Here is a 7,947-nt window from a genome sequence, read left to right on the forward strand (position 1 = left end):
AAATTTTGGGAGACTGTTGTGATTGTATTTAACAGCTTAAATCTGGAAGATTGGCTGGTTTTACTGAAAATTGCTACCTCTAAGATCAAAATCTTTTCTCTCCCTCTAGTGCATGAGTTTTACAACAACAAGTCCTACTTACACTATTCCCGTTAGACGAAGCTGTAGAATTAAGTCCTTCCAAGGTTTAACTACCGAGGAGATGGAACCTAATTTGAGTAGCCTTTTTAACGAGGATATGGGTAATTCCTCTAATCCTCCTAATGATGAAGAAGCTCCCCATGAAGTTTCTGTTGAACAACTTTCGAAATTGGATAACCAATTTGACGATTTTCACCAATGGATGTCTCGTGAGTATCCCGATAGTCAAGCTCTTCCTTTAATTGAGGGTCTAAAACGCATGCTTCAAAGTGATAAGAATGGAATTGATGTTTTACGTGGTATCGCACACATTGTGGATTCGAATGTGATGCCTATGAAGAGTTGTGCTGAATCTTTAGGTTATACACAACCTCCTACACAAGTCAATCATTCTATTCCTTTGACCACTCCTATTGCTAGTATACCTACCTTTACATCAAACATCATGGCTACCTCTATACAAGACATTACTCCTGTGATCACTAGTCATGGGGGAAATCCTCCCTCTTCTTCAATTAACCCTATTCCTTCATTCAATCCGACTCCTTCATACATTCCTTCAATGAATGTTCCTATTACATCTTCACAAATGAACATGACGCAGGGGGGCAATTCATTTAACCATTCCATTCCTCCTTGTAGTGTTCCTCCTATCCAATCATCCCCTATGGTTGACTATCATAGGGTCCCACCACCTTACTCTTTACCTTCTTTCAATAACATCACACCTCCATCTCAATCTAACACACCTAATATGAACTCTTCGACTGAAGCGACCATTAACAATCTTGCACAAACTGTCTCTTCTTTACAGCAACAAATTGCCTCTATGAATCAATCTAAGTTTAGTGTGCCCACATTTGATGTTGCGAGCCCACTTTCTCTTGATATTGTTCGAGCTATTCCCCCTAAACATGTTGAAATCCCGCATTTGGAGCTTTATAATGGTAAAGGAGATCCTCTAACACATGTTAAGACTTTTCAAACAATATGTACTGATTTTGCTTATGACCAAAGGTTGCTTGCAAAACTGTTCACTAGAACATTAAGAGACAAAGCCCTACAATGGTATTGCTCGTTGCCTTCTTATTCTATTACTTCTTTCGAACAACTTGCAAATGCTTTCATTCAACAATTTCAAAACAATATAAGTCCTAAAGTTACTTTGATTGATTTAATGCATTGTAAACAAGGTGTTAAAGAAAAAGTGACTGATTTTATTGGTAGATATAAGCATTTGTATGCACAAATTTCTTTTCCAGTGCCTGATAATGATATTCAAAGAATCTTTATTTCTAATTTACAAAAAGATATTCGAGACAAACTTCTGTTTTCTCAGTTTACTTCTTTCCAACAGTTGTGTGCCACTCTTCACAATTATCAACTGACTGTGAGTCAAATGGAACAATCACATCCTATGGCTCCGAGTGATAAGGGTGATAGTAGTCAACAACCATTTGGGAAGTTTAAACCGAACAAAGATTCCATCAAATTCAATGAAAACATCATCAACAACAATGTGAATGCAGCATCAGGTGTGCCTCCTATTTCTAAATTTTTCAGGAAAGAAAGAAAGTATACTCCATTGAATGAATCATTGCATGATATTATGAATAAGTTATTGGGACAAAATGTGCTTACTCTTCCGCCTGTACGACAAATTGATCCTGCAAAGATTACTTCACCTTATTTTGATCACAAAGCTTTTTGTCATTTTCATCGTCAGCCTGGTCATGATACTGAAAAATGTTTTTCTTTAAAGAGTAAAATTCAGGATTTGATTGATAATAATACTATCTCTGTTTCTGGAGTGAATGATAAAGGCAACACATCTGTAGCTCCTCCTAACCAAAATCTTCAGATTTTCACTGATCCATTACCTTCTCATACCTCTCATACCTCTAATGCGATTGAGGCTAATGATTCCTCTTTCTCATCTGATGGTCTTGTGTCTATGACTCCGAATGTGATTAACTTTGTAGAGCAGCAAGAAATCCCTAAAGAACCTTCCATCACATTTGATTCTAGTGAAACCATTAGAGCACCTGATGGTCCTTTATACATAGTTGCAAAAGTCAAGAATACACCTTGCCGTGGAGTGCTTATTGATCCTTCGTGCATGGTTAATGTTATTACTGAAGAATTTCTTTTTACTTTGCAATTGAATCAAGTGATCTATGACAAAACAGATGTGATTGTGAAACTATTTGATGCATTTTCTTCTCCTGCAATTGGTTCTATTACATTGCCTATTGAAGTCCATAATAAATCTCTTGATGTGAACTTTGCTATTATTCCTTCTTCCGAACAATTTCATGTGAAACTTGGCTATCCTTGGCTATCTTCCATGAAGGCTATTGCTTCTCCTATACATAAGTGTTTGAAATTTCCCCATAATGGTGAAGTTGTTACTGTCAATCATAGTCTCTTTAAACCAGTTGAAAGAACCTCTAGTGTTCCTATTGATTACTTTTGGCCTAAACAATTCCAATCTCTTCCTCCGCGAAGTGATCATCTTTTTAAATCTTATCAAAAGTGGAAAACAGATATGATTCTATCTCTAAGTGAACCTAGAACACCTAAACTTGACATTCCTATCATTCTTGAGAAGGAAATTCTTCCTTTGAAGGATAAAACTAATGTCTTTCCTCAAGAAGATTCCCAACCCGTCCCCATGGACGTGACTATGTGTATGCCTAATAAACCTTCTAAGAGTAGACCTATACCTCCTCGTCATGATGGACTTGGTCTTCTCCCTAAACCACAAATTCCTCCTTTATATGGAGCAGTTCCTCCTCCTGCCTTTTATAGAGAAAAGAGACCTTCTTCTTCTCCTATTATCCAGCCTAAGAGACCACAACCTAAACACCCAAATGATAAGGATGAGAACATTCCTCCTCCTCTATCTTCTACACTTCTTACTAAGACTAGACGTAATCGTTCTGCACGCGAACGCTGACGAAAACGTCGTCTTAGGGCTCAAGCAACCGCTTCTCAAACTCTACAATCTCCAAAAACACCTTCAACAAGCATTATTCCATTTTCTCCTCAGCCGGATATTGAGCCTAAATTTCCTATACACAAGATACATGATGGTCTTGATCCTGTGCGAGTTAAAGATCCTATTTTTATAAATCTTGATGATGATATAGATGAAAATGTTACTCCTCTTGCTTCCGATAGTGAATATGAACTTGTTGATGTTGATAACCATCTATCTAATGAATTTTCTAAAGCACTTATCCTAGCTCCTAGACAAGAACAACGTGGCTTGGAACATGAACATAGCCCTTGTTTGGACCTTGTGATAGCTCCATCTGCTGTGTTGAATGTTCCTCCTCTAGCCTGTTCCCTGCCTTCCCGAAAGATTGATCAGCAAGATTGGGGGGTAGATGACGTGCTAGACTAGTTACATTAGCATGGTAGATTCTCTCCCCCTCCCTTTTGTTACTTCTTCTATATGTTATTCTCATTCTTCTATTTTTCGTCCTTAGTGTTGTCTACTTGAGGATGATGCAAAGCATTGAGATCTCTTTGGTCTCTCTCATGTTGACTCAAAAGACACATGTGTTCCCTTCTTCTAGGTGACCTTCCTTGATTGGGGAATGAAGAACAATTATGCATACATACATATGATATATATACATGAATTATCATACAGCATACTGACCCCAAGGAAAGCGAAGTCACCTTGTGCTTTGTGTTTTGTGTCTATTATCCTTGGGTTTATCTCACACTTGGGGGCTAAATCTTTGCGATAACGTGCTCCTTTCCTTTCTCATTTCTTATGTGTATCACTACGTTAAAACAATCACCCCCATTGAGGCGCGTGCGATCTCTTTAACGTAGGGGGGCATACACCCTGACTATCCCTTCACGATACTTGAAAATTTCTTGGAGAACTTAGCTTTGCCTTGAAAATTTTCGGTAGTTCTCTTACATGACTCATAGTGAGGGAACCTTACTACTGACAGTCATGGTTCTCCCTTGTGATCTTCCCTTTTACTTTGTCAATCGAAGTCGTAAGATCCTTAGTCCATTGGGGGCTTGGTGTGTCTTGCCTCCTTGACGTGGTGAAAGTCTTTCAATGTTGTTTCCTTGTACTTTACCGGAAGTATGAGCATACATACTCCCGCTAAAGTGGGGGCTAAATGTAGCATCCTAAAATTGCGACACTTGCAATTTCGACTGCATTTTGGTCTTCACGATGGCGACGCAACACGCAACCTGAATGGAGACCCCAAAACTTGCTCACGACACCAAAAACTGCATTTTTCAAGCACCTTGGCCTGAACCTCCTTGCACCTCGCTGTCCCGGAGGTGGGACCAGAGTGCCCAGCGCCCTGGTCCCTCAGGACCAGAGCGCCCAGCGCCCTGGTCCTCCAGGACCATGGCGCCCAGCGCCCTGGTCCCTGGGTCCTATTTTGGGCCCGGTTTCCTAAGTGATATCGGGTCTTTTTTATTGCAATTTGGAAATATACTTCCCTGGTCGGCCTAAGGTCGGGAAAATCAGTCTATCAGCCCTAATTGACAAGTATATAAACTACATTTTCCTCTCTCATTGAGGTAGATGAAAAAAAGGCAAAAGCAAGATTAAAACATTCAAGCATTCAAGCATTCAAGCATTCAAGCATTCCTTCTAAGTCTCCATTCAAGGCTAAGTGTTGCATTCAAGACAAGGATTCAACCATTGAAGAGGAGATCACTTATTACATGCTACATACTACAACATACAACATCTAAACCTTTGCACATAAGGATACAAACATCCTTAGAACAAGGTATTAGTACTTGTTTTACATTACAGTCATTTACATTTACAGCACTTGCTCATTTCTTGGTTAATTCCAAACCGGGGTTTGACCTAAAGGCAAACCCCTAATCCCTAACCCCCCATCGTCTTCACTTTTCTGTGTGTAGGTTGCAGGTACGCGGCTGAAATTGAAGATCTGGAATCCTTGTGCAGAGACGAACTGATCCCCCTTCGTTTGACGGATTTTTCGGAGGACCGTGGCACCGGGCGCCATCGTCCTGACAACTTTTGCTCAAATTTGCAGGACAGCGCCGTATCGACATTCTACTGCTAATTCCAGGTCCGCAGCTTCATCCTATAACCTAAACTCAGTTTATAAGCGAATCTTTGTCACTTTCTATGCATGCTTAGCTTAATTCTTCTATGCACATTCTTTACAAAAGAGGGTAGCCTTGCTTTCCTAACCCTTGAAATTCATTTAGCATCCAATCTTACATTGTGTAGGATTGAATCTTATGAGTTTCAACCCCTCTTTTGAATGTAAAGTCTTCCCCCTAAGTGAAAACCCATCGAATCCTAGCGAACCTCCCTTCTCTCTCCTCAGAGTCAGAAGAGGGGAGAACAACTAGGGTTCGACCGCGATTTTCCGCTTTACAGAAATAAAACCAAAGGACAAGAAATTTGAAAAAAACTCGTAGAGGAGAACAAAAAAGGTTCAAAATGAAATTCAGAAGACCAATAATCCTTGAAAGGACTGGGAAGAAACTTAACCGAGTTTGAAGAAATAGAACAAAACCGACAAATGGCAAACAGAACAAAGAAGAACATGGCCAGAGAGCAAAGAAAAGTAAAATCCATAAGAGGCACATCACATACTGTATATCCAGAAAAAGGAATGAGAGATGTAACAGAAAGAGGTAAAGGAGAAGAAACCTTAACATTGCGATCCTTTAAAGACTGGCAATCCTTACTTTTAAAAAGGGAACAATGGCAAAAATCAGATGAAAAATCTGAACAAACTTGTAAAGATGCATCAGAATCACCACAACATTGAGAGGTGAAATGGCCAAGTAACGAAGCACAAGAATGAATAGTGATCGAATCTTGAATCACCACAGGCTGAATCCATGCACCATATTTGGAGAAAATAGTAATCTCAGAGGGAATGGGTTTAGATAGATTTAATAACAAACAAACTCTAACTGGAAGATGAGGTCATTAGAAAGGAACTAAATCATGCTTAATAAAGATGCCCAATTTGTTTGCCAGGATTTCAACCATATACATATCACGAAACTCCAAAGGAAGACCCGAGAAAGTTACCTAGAAGGGCATAAACTGTGGCTTCGCTGATTGAATATCAAAATGAGGATACCAAGCATAGGTAAAAATTCCTATCCCAAAATAAAACCACCCTTTAAATCTATGCACACAATCCCTATACTTTTCAAATTGAAAATCATAGTGAAATATAGAGAATCTTTATCAAACAGAAATAAATCCTTCATACCATCCCAATTAGACTTTGCCCATGTTAACAATTTACCAAAAGAAACCGGAGAAAGAAGCTTACCAATGAGGGCAGTAGAACGCAATAACTTCACAAAGACTTGAATCATGTAATCGGGGAATATAACCTTATACTACATAGAAGAATGTGGATTAACCCTTATCAAATTGGAAAACGCAGAGGGAGAGTTATGGGGAAGTGGATTTGGATGGAAGGGAGCTCATTTAGCAACATGAATGTCATTCGAGGAAGAAAGGAAGTGAGGGTTCCAAATGAAAGTGTTATTTGGCCCGGTGACATAAGATGGGAGGGAAGGATTACAATCCTAGGAGGGAGATGATGAATCAATGATGAAAAGTTAGTACCAAACCGGTACTGAGAGGGCAGGTGAATCAGTACAGCCAAAAACACTTTTCCTTGAACCGGTTTGACTGAAAACACTACACTTGACTGGCAAGCAATAACAATAGTCTAAACCAGATTACTACCGGTTAAACACGGTAAGAATGTGAAAGACATAAACTGGTAACTCTTAGCTTTCCACACAATCTAACATCTTATTTCCATTTCACCCATATGCATACACAAGTAATACATCAACAGAAATGTAAAGACTTACTAGTTCAACATGCTTTACCGCTTAACAAAAAATAACAGAGCATCACATGAAAAGCATCACACATAACACACATATTTTTTCACGTGGAAACCCAACTGGGAAAAACCATGGTGGGGATGAATACCCACAAGCTGTTCTTTGAACCCTTTTGAAGTCCGCTCTGTTAGGAGCCTAGTCCGGTTAAAGACTTTACAATAGATTCTATTAGGAACTGATCCTGCTAGGGATCACCCAGTTAAGGGATGGCTAAAATACTCGGTTAAGGGTTAAACCCTGTTAAAGGTTACCTTGTTAGAGGATTTTAAGAACTCAATGATTTTCAGTCACCTTGTTAAAGGATTTACAGCAAGTCGATTAAAGCTACCCTGTTAAGGGCTTTTCCAACTATTGAAGTGGTTAGAGGTCAACAGGTATTACAATGATCTGGTAACAACACTCAATGCCAATGCAAATCTGCTTTAGTTCTTTCCTTCTGCAATCACACTCTGCAGGTATCTACTCTCTTATTTGGTCTAGCAAGAATCACATATCTTTGCACTTAGATACACACACAGCATTTGCCAACAACCTCAACATGAAAACAACATCGACCTTATAGGAAATAGATAGGTTGGTAGCATAAACCCTAAACCCTAAACATTTAGGTTAAGAAATTCAGTCGGTTCAATCCTAACCATTGAACATATTACATTGATTACAATAGTCTTGAACAGATCTCAAGACATTCTCCAACATTCGTTCTTCACCGCTTCTTAGAGGCTGATAACCCATCACACGTTCTCCACCATTTATAGAGACTTCATACATTCCTGAGGTAGATAGGATCAATCTCCTTCATGCAAGATCCTTCACGTGCACAAGGTTGATGTGGCAACACAATATGTTCTTCATTACAATGCTAACTCATCACATGATGTCATCGAT

The sequence above is a fragment of the Cryptomeria japonica genome, chromosome 3 (assembly GCF_030272615.1).
Source record: "Cryptomeria japonica chromosome 3, Sugi_1.0, whole genome shotgun sequence".
In the NCBI taxonomy this organism is placed as follows: domain Eukaryota; kingdom Viridiplantae; phylum Streptophyta; class Pinopsida; order Cupressales; family Cupressaceae; genus Cryptomeria; species Cryptomeria japonica.